This window comes from Solanum verrucosum, unplaced genomic scaffold, assembly GCF_900185275.1.
Source record: "Solanum verrucosum unplaced genomic scaffold, falcon-dt-bn FXZP01000140.1, whole genome shotgun sequence".
Taxonomy (NCBI): Eukaryota; Viridiplantae; Streptophyta; class Magnoliopsida; order Solanales; family Solanaceae; genus Solanum; species Solanum verrucosum.
Genome location: NW_026020112.1, coordinates 127083 through 134796, shown reverse-complemented (window position 1 = coordinate 134796; position 7714 = coordinate 127083). Strand labels below are relative to the sequence as shown.

At 39.4% G+C, this 7714-nt stretch overlaps 1 pseudogene; it reads right to left on the bottom strand.

Moving 5' to 3' along the window:
- LOC125825579 (uncharacterized) overlaps nt 1-6838 on the bottom strand; it is an 8352-nt pseudogene extending 1514 nt beyond the window's left edge.
- Nucleotides 6839-7714: the final 876 nt, after the last annotated feature.

The window sequence follows — 7714 nt, the reverse complement described above, 5'->3', positions numbered from 1 at the left end:
CATTGTACTATTAGTTATTGAAACAAACATTTTCATCTTACTCCAAGAACTGATATTCCAGTGGGAAAATTCATTTTTAAGGCATATCTTTTCCCCTTGATGCCTGAGTTTTGAAGGAGGCTCATGTTGTCGACCAGGATGTGAGCCACTAATACATGAAGCAGTTCATTAACAGAGAAAAGTATCATAGTGCAATTGGTCAGGCAGTATCCTTTACTTGTGGATCCTTCATCCTATTCCCATTAGTCCAAAGAGGGCCCTTGTGAGGTGCTTCAATCGCAATATGCTAGATTTCAACTAAATATTTAGACTTGCCAGGATCAATTTTAGTCATCAGACTGAGAACAGAGTCTAGGAAGCTTTCAATGGAAAAGGATGAACTCCACAAGTAAATAACCAAATTGGTCTCTGCCATTAATGGTGTATACTGATTTGGTTTTCAAACTTGCAATTTATTCCAAAAATGTCCTCAATGTTCAAAATCAATTTTTTAAGTGGTCCTTGACCTTACAACCCTGAAATGTGATCAGTATGCACTCGATTTCATTGCTGGTAAAAGTTTTTCTTTAATCAGTACCGCTGGTAAGAGCTCTACCAGCAGTATTCAAGGGCAAATATTAGAAAAGAAACTAACTATTGAATTTTTCTTGTTATGACTTTAATTTGAATTTCAAACATATTCACATTTTATCCATAAATTGCCTTAAGCTCATTGTATCGTACCATGGAAATAAGGAATGAATTTACATCACGATACCAGTTGCATATATACTTGAGCAGCGTCTATATGATGCCTAATGAGTTCAATGGAAAAGAGAGTTTAGTTCATAGACACAGTCGGTTAACTGACCAGGAGCATGGAGAAATATCTCCCAGGTACTCCGGGTATCAGTAATCTACATAGGAAACCAACAAGAAGTGAAAGAGCATACCAATGTCTGCAGTCCAACAAGCTTGAATTCATTTTCCATCACACTCTCATCCCCAACAAGCACAACATCTCCTACCTGAATTGAACGTTGAAAATACACAGTTAATAGCATCATAATCAATAAGAAAGTACCAGGCAGATAAGTTCACTAACAGTCCAGGATACACAAAAAACAAATTTTGGAATCAGAGAAAGGTTGAAAGCTGAAAAGCTCATAAAGGTACCCCTAATACCAAACAGATTAAGGTGCATGACTTCTACCTCATTTGGAAAAAATATCAGGATGTTTTGATGAAGTGGTTAATTTTAAGTAGTACATCTCAAAAGGAAAATCTCTTAAGCTCCTTAAATGCAAAATACTCTTTTAAGGTTAGGTTCAAATAAAACATAAGCAGCAAAACCTATCTTCACTCATGCAATATTGCTTGATCGGCTCTTACGCCCATTGTCCAAGATCACCTCCATCCCCAACCATCACCACCCCACAAAGGCCAAGTGGGAGTTAACGCCGTGTCTCAGTCCCAGCAAACATTCTGGAACTACGTTAAATAAGTATATTTTTTTTTTTTTTTTTTTTTTTTGAAATAGGTAACTTTGTATTCACACAAAAGACCTCATCAAAATCGATGAGGTGGGATTTACAAACCCTCAGGGGGTGCCATCATACTCAAATCCAAAAAGACAAAACTAACTTTACAATTGGCTTTTAAACTCCACAAGGCTATCTACTTCCCCCACTAAATTTTGCTTACACCAAAAATACAAAAGACTAAGGCATTTCATCTTGATCTCCTCTGGGCTGCTAACCTTTCCTTCAAAACATCTCCCATTCCTTTCCTTCCATAGTGTCCACCATATGCAAGCAGGGATATTTTTCCACCAATCTTCTTTTGATCCTCTCTTTCCGATTCCTTGCCAGTGTGTTAGGACCTCAAAAGTGGTTCTGGGCATTGTCCAGTTAACCCTAAGTATACAAACGAACATGTTCCACAGATCTGTAGCTATCTTGCAATGCAGAAACAAATGACCATTTACTTCAGCCTTCTGTCCGCACATGTAGCACTTTGAACAGATCTGTATACCTCTTCTTTGTAGCACTTCATGGGTGAGACAAGCTCTTCTAATTACCAACCAAGTGAAACATGCAACTTTTAAAGGAACCTTAATTTTCCAGATTAATTTCCAAGGCCAAACTGTTGTCAGGAGATGATTGGTATTCCTCTCCCAATAGCATGATTTAACTGTAAAAACCCCTCTGCTATGCAGTCTCCAAACTGGTTTGTCCGGCTCTGTGACAGTGCCTGGAAACAAGTTTAAAACATGCAGTAGGTCTGCTACTCTTCCAACCTCCCAATCATTTAGAGCCCTTCTAAACATAAGGTCCCAACCTTGAGGGGTCCACATTTGCGCTATAGTGTCATTCTGCTGTAGACTGATAATGTACAGATCGGGAAAAAGTATCCTCAGATTTACGTCACCTAACCAGGTCTCGTTCCAGAAACTGGTCTTCAAACCATTCCCCACTCTGAAGGTCACCTTTGCACTAAAATCATGCCACATTCTCCTGATGGTTTTCCATACAGAGCACCCAAAAGTGCCATTCACCTCTTCAGTTATCCAATTGCTTTGTAGGTCATATTTCTCTGCAATAAACCTCCTCCATAATGCCATATCTTCACAACAGAATCTCCACAACCATTTTTGCAGCAGGCTGGTGTTCTGAGTACTCAATTTCTTAATGCCCAGACCTCCTTGTGCTTTGCTCATTGTCACCTCTTCCCATTTAACCAGGTTGTATCCTTGCTTTTCTTTATTTCCTTGCCAGAGGAAGACCCTTCTCAGCTTGTTGAGTTTCTTTCCAATACTTTTTGGTAGTGGGAAAAGACTTAGCATATAAGTCGGAAGTGCATCCAGAACTGATTTTATGAGAGTCAATCTACCTCCCAGGGATATATATTGACTCTTCCACCTTGTCAGCTTCCTTTCACTTCTCTCCAGAACTTCACTCCATACTTCCAATTTTTTGTTCTTGGCGCCCAAGGGCATCCCCAGGTATTTGGTGGGAAGAGAAGCTACTTGGCAGCCCAGGTTGTCGGCAAGGCCTTGCATGTCATTTACTTGATTAACCGGGAACAAACAACTCTTCTGCCAGTTCACATGTAGTCCTGATATGCCTTCAAAAATGGTTAGTATTGCCCTCAAATGTCTAATTTGCGACACTTCTGCACCACAAAACACTAAAGAGTCGTCCGCATAGAGAAGGTGTGTGACCTCCATATTATTGGCTCTGTTTGTGTGTGCACCAAAACCTCTTATCCACCCCATTTCATTAGCCTTTCTGACCATGTAGTTGAGTCCCTCCATTGCTAGGAGAAATAAGAAAGGAGACATGGGATCTCCTTGTCTCAATCCCCTTTGTGATTGAAAAAACCTTCAGGACTCCCATTTATAATGATTGAGAACTTCACTGTGGACACGCAAAACTTGATCCAATTCACCCATTTCCTCCCAAACCCCATTTCACTCAGAACTTTCCAGAGGTAGTTCCAGTTGACATGATCATATGCCTTCTCTATATCCAATTTGCATAGGATACCTAGTATCTTTTGTTTTTCCCTGGAGTCCACCAACTCATTTGCCAATAAAGAGGCATCCATTATCTGTCTGTCCTTCAAAAAAGCCATTTGGTGCTCATCAATCAGTCTCCCCATCACTGTTTTCATTCTCTCGGTGATCAGCTTAGCGATGATTTTGTACATTCCACCAATCAAACTTATTGGCCTAAAATCCTTGAGTTCCGCAGCTCCGAGCTTCTTGGGGATTAATACCACAAAAGTGGCATTCAAGGATCTTTCAAACACTTCATTCTGATGGAAATTGTGGATTGTTTGCATCGCATCGCTCTTTATGATCCCCCAACACTCCTTGAAAAAAAGCATAGTAAAACCATCTGGACCAGGGGCTTTGTCTCCATCGCACAATTTGAGAATGTGTACCACTTCCTCTTCTGAAAATGGTCTCTGCATCCATTCCTGCTCCTCTTGGCTTATTCTTGGGCAATTTGTCATCACAAATGATGGCCTCCAACTTTCTGATTCAGTGTATAGCTGCTTGTAGAACTCTGTTATATGATCTTTGATTTCTTTTGGATCTTTATTCTCCTCCCCATTGATAATCAGCCTGTCGATGGTGTTGCACCTCCTATGAGTTGTTGCTACTCTTTGAAAGAACTTGGTATTATTATCACCTTGTTTCAGCCACAACAGTCTGGACTTCTGTCTACACCTGGATTCTTCATTCTTCGCTAATTCTTCTAACTCGACTAGAACTGTTGCTCTAATTATCATCTCATCCTCTGTCAGCACCCTATCATTTTGGATCAGATCCATCTCAGCTAGCTCACTTAACAAGCTGTTCTTGTTGTTGTTAAGTTCCCCGAAAGTTACACTGCTCCAATCTTTAAGTTTCTGTTTTAGCATCTTTAGCTTCATACTGAATTTGAAATCTGGGCATCCGTCCACAACAAAACCATTCCACCAGTTCTGGACTAGATCTTTGAAACCTTCTACATTAAGCCACCAGTTCTCAAATTTGAAGTATGCCTTCCTCTGTTCCCAATCACCACATTGTAGCATAACTGGATTGTGATCAGATATAACTCTAGGCATAATTTGTTGCCTCATGTTTCTGAATTGTACTTCCCACTCAATTGAATAAAGAAACCTGTCCAGTCTCGCAGCACTGTCGTGGCCAGCCCCTCTGTACCAGGTAAAGGTCCCACCATTTAGATGAGGGTCATGTAACTCCATATCCTCTATCCAACTCAAGAAATCAGCCATTACATTGGTTATTCTTCTGCATCCTCTCCTTTCTGCCATTGTTCTGACAGTGTTGAAGTCCCCACAGGTGACCCAGGGGCCTCCACATAGCTCCCTAACTGCTGCAATTTCTTCCCAGCACTCCAGTTTCTCAGCTCTGGTGTGTGGAGCATATACGCCAGTAAGAAACCAACAGAAACCATCGTGGACAGCTTCAAATTTGTAAGTGATTGAGTATTTGCCTTCCTCCACACAACTACCCGTCCATACTCTTGAGTCCCACATAATTAGTATCCCCCCACTACTACCATCAGCTTCAGAATACCCACATTTCATCCATCTACTAGACCACAATTGTTTGGCTATCCCCTCTACATCTTTATTGATTTTTGTCTCCTGAAGGCAATAAACATCAGCTCTCCATTTTAGAAGAGAGCTCTTAACCATATTTTTTTCTTTTCTTTTGAACAGGGCTATAGTTAGCAGAATTAGGATGTCTGAAAGACTTGTACCATTATGTAAAAGTAGCTAAGAAAGGTGGTATCCCAAAACTGCAAACTCTATTCTTTAAACAAGTCTAATAATGATGATGAAATTGTACAGGAAGTAGGGAAACTATATGCAACCAAACCTTGATATATTCTACAAATGTCAGATTAATTATCTAATTCTATGTTATACCAGTAAAGATACAATCTGAAATGGTTGAATCACAAGCTTGAGATAGAAAAGTAGGCATTCGAGAGCTACAACTTTTACGTGCATGAGGTTACCTGTTTGACATCCTCCAGCAGAAATTTTTCCCCTTCACCAGAAAGTAAGTTTGGCCTCACTTCAACTAGGAAAACAATCCACTGTGGAAAAGGAAAGCAGTAAGTAAATCAGAAGATAGCGCATATTACTGAAAACAAGTCTATTAAGTATCAAAGAGCAAAAATGTAGAAATTGAGTAAATGGACTTTTGGGGATTGTTTGGTGGCTGGTTAGAGAGATGCAGGCATTAGAAATACAAGGATTAGTTATGCGGAAATTCTGTATTATTTTATGGAGGGATTAGTTACACCTTCAATCCAATATAATATAATACAATACATAAGTTCTTTCATAACTTAAACATGCATTAGTTATGCGGATTTCTAGTTTGCAAACCGAATACCGTATTGGTTTTATACATGAATAACTTACCTACTAACCAGCTACCAAACGTGTAATTACTTGTGCAACACTGCAATATTTAATAGTTGCATAACTCACATCCAAACCATCTACTAAACGACCCTTTAATACTGCCTGTAAAAGAGGATCAGATTACATGGGATGCTTTTCTCCAAGACATAACCTCCACGATGAGGAAGATTTGGAACTGTCTTTAGCTAAAAGTTTTGTTCGAAGATTTGCTAGATTTTCTTAGGTAGCTCAATAAACTTTGAATTGCAGAACAGGAAAAACCGATATATCCTCTATAATATAAGAGAGTTTGAAGTAGAAGGGTTGTTGAACGTACAGAATTTATGTCCACCCAAAGCTGCGAAACAATGCCCAAGCTGAGAGCAGACTGAATGCTGATCACTTGCTTCGCAATCAAATTCGATCTTTTCATCATTTGCTTCTTCCTCCGCACAATCCCCTTTTCCAGTTCAATTTTTTCTCCCACATCTCTTTTCATTATCTCCTCTGCTTCTCTACCCAATTCAAGAAACCCAACCCCTCTATCATCATCCTCATTATTAATTCCTTTTCTGGGACTCGGAATATCCGCTTGTTTTTCAATTTTTGAAGCTTCAATCACCGGAATTTCAGTTTCTTCCTCGTTTTTAAACCATAAATCATCGAAAAAATCATACCCATCTGAACTACTCGACTTGGGTATGCCCCTTTTCGATTTACCAAGTTCTAAATTGCGATGTGAGTAAGGAGTACTACCAAAAAAGGGTGGCGATTTGTGGGTCAATTTTGAAGTAGTAAAGCCAAATGAAAACGAAAAAAGAATGAGGAAAGAAAGTAGTAGGAGAAAGGCAATTGCACATAGCGAAATGAGGGAAGTTCAGTTTTCAGCTAAAATCTGATCAACTCGTCGGTTTTCATGGCGATTCTTTTCACTGTCACAACGCCAGTTCCAGCTTCGAGTTTCCTCTCCCTCTGCAGTTATCGCCTCTCCGGTATCTCTGACGTGTCCTCTAATAGATTTTCTTTTTGGAATTGTTTTTTTGAAATACTCCTGAATTATTGAAAATAGAATAAAAATATCTTTGATTTATTTAAAATAGCATAGACATACCATTGTAGTTAGTAGCAATTTTGAATTTGAATCTCAATAGAGCAAGAAAATAATATTTTTTTTCTATTAATTTAATTTTTGGAGGATTAATAATATGTGGATAATAACCTTTTAAGACAAATGTGCTTGCTTTTTATTCAACAATTTCCGTATTTTATATTCTCGACGTAATAATTTCAAATACCGATATAACAATCTTAGGTAACTAGACTGTCAACCACACAATCCCTAAAATGCTCAAAGGGAAAAAATAATTCTAGACTATAAATTAGAAGAGTAAGAAAAGTGCATGGCAAGCCTTTTTCTTAAACCTCGCCATCTTGATCCAAGAGTAGTGTATCGGGTAATCTAAGGCCTCAAGTTGAGGTCAGAGTCAGGTCGAGTCCCAAGTCGGGGTCGAGAGTCGGTCCTAATCGAGGTCATTGCCCAGGTCTCGATTCCTAATTTGAGAGTCAGATATTATATCATCTAAAGTGTCAAGTTGAGGACAAGAGTCGAGTCTTGAATCCCAAGTCAGGGTTGGGAGTTGGTCTCGGTTAAGGTTACATTCCATGTTTCGAATCTCAAATTTGGGTCGGAAGTTGGTCCGAGTCAAGGTTGAGTCTCAGGATGGGGTCAGTAATGTCTCAAATCAGGGTTGGGAGTTGGGTTTGGGGGTCTAGATCAGGGTTGGGGTCAGATCTCAAA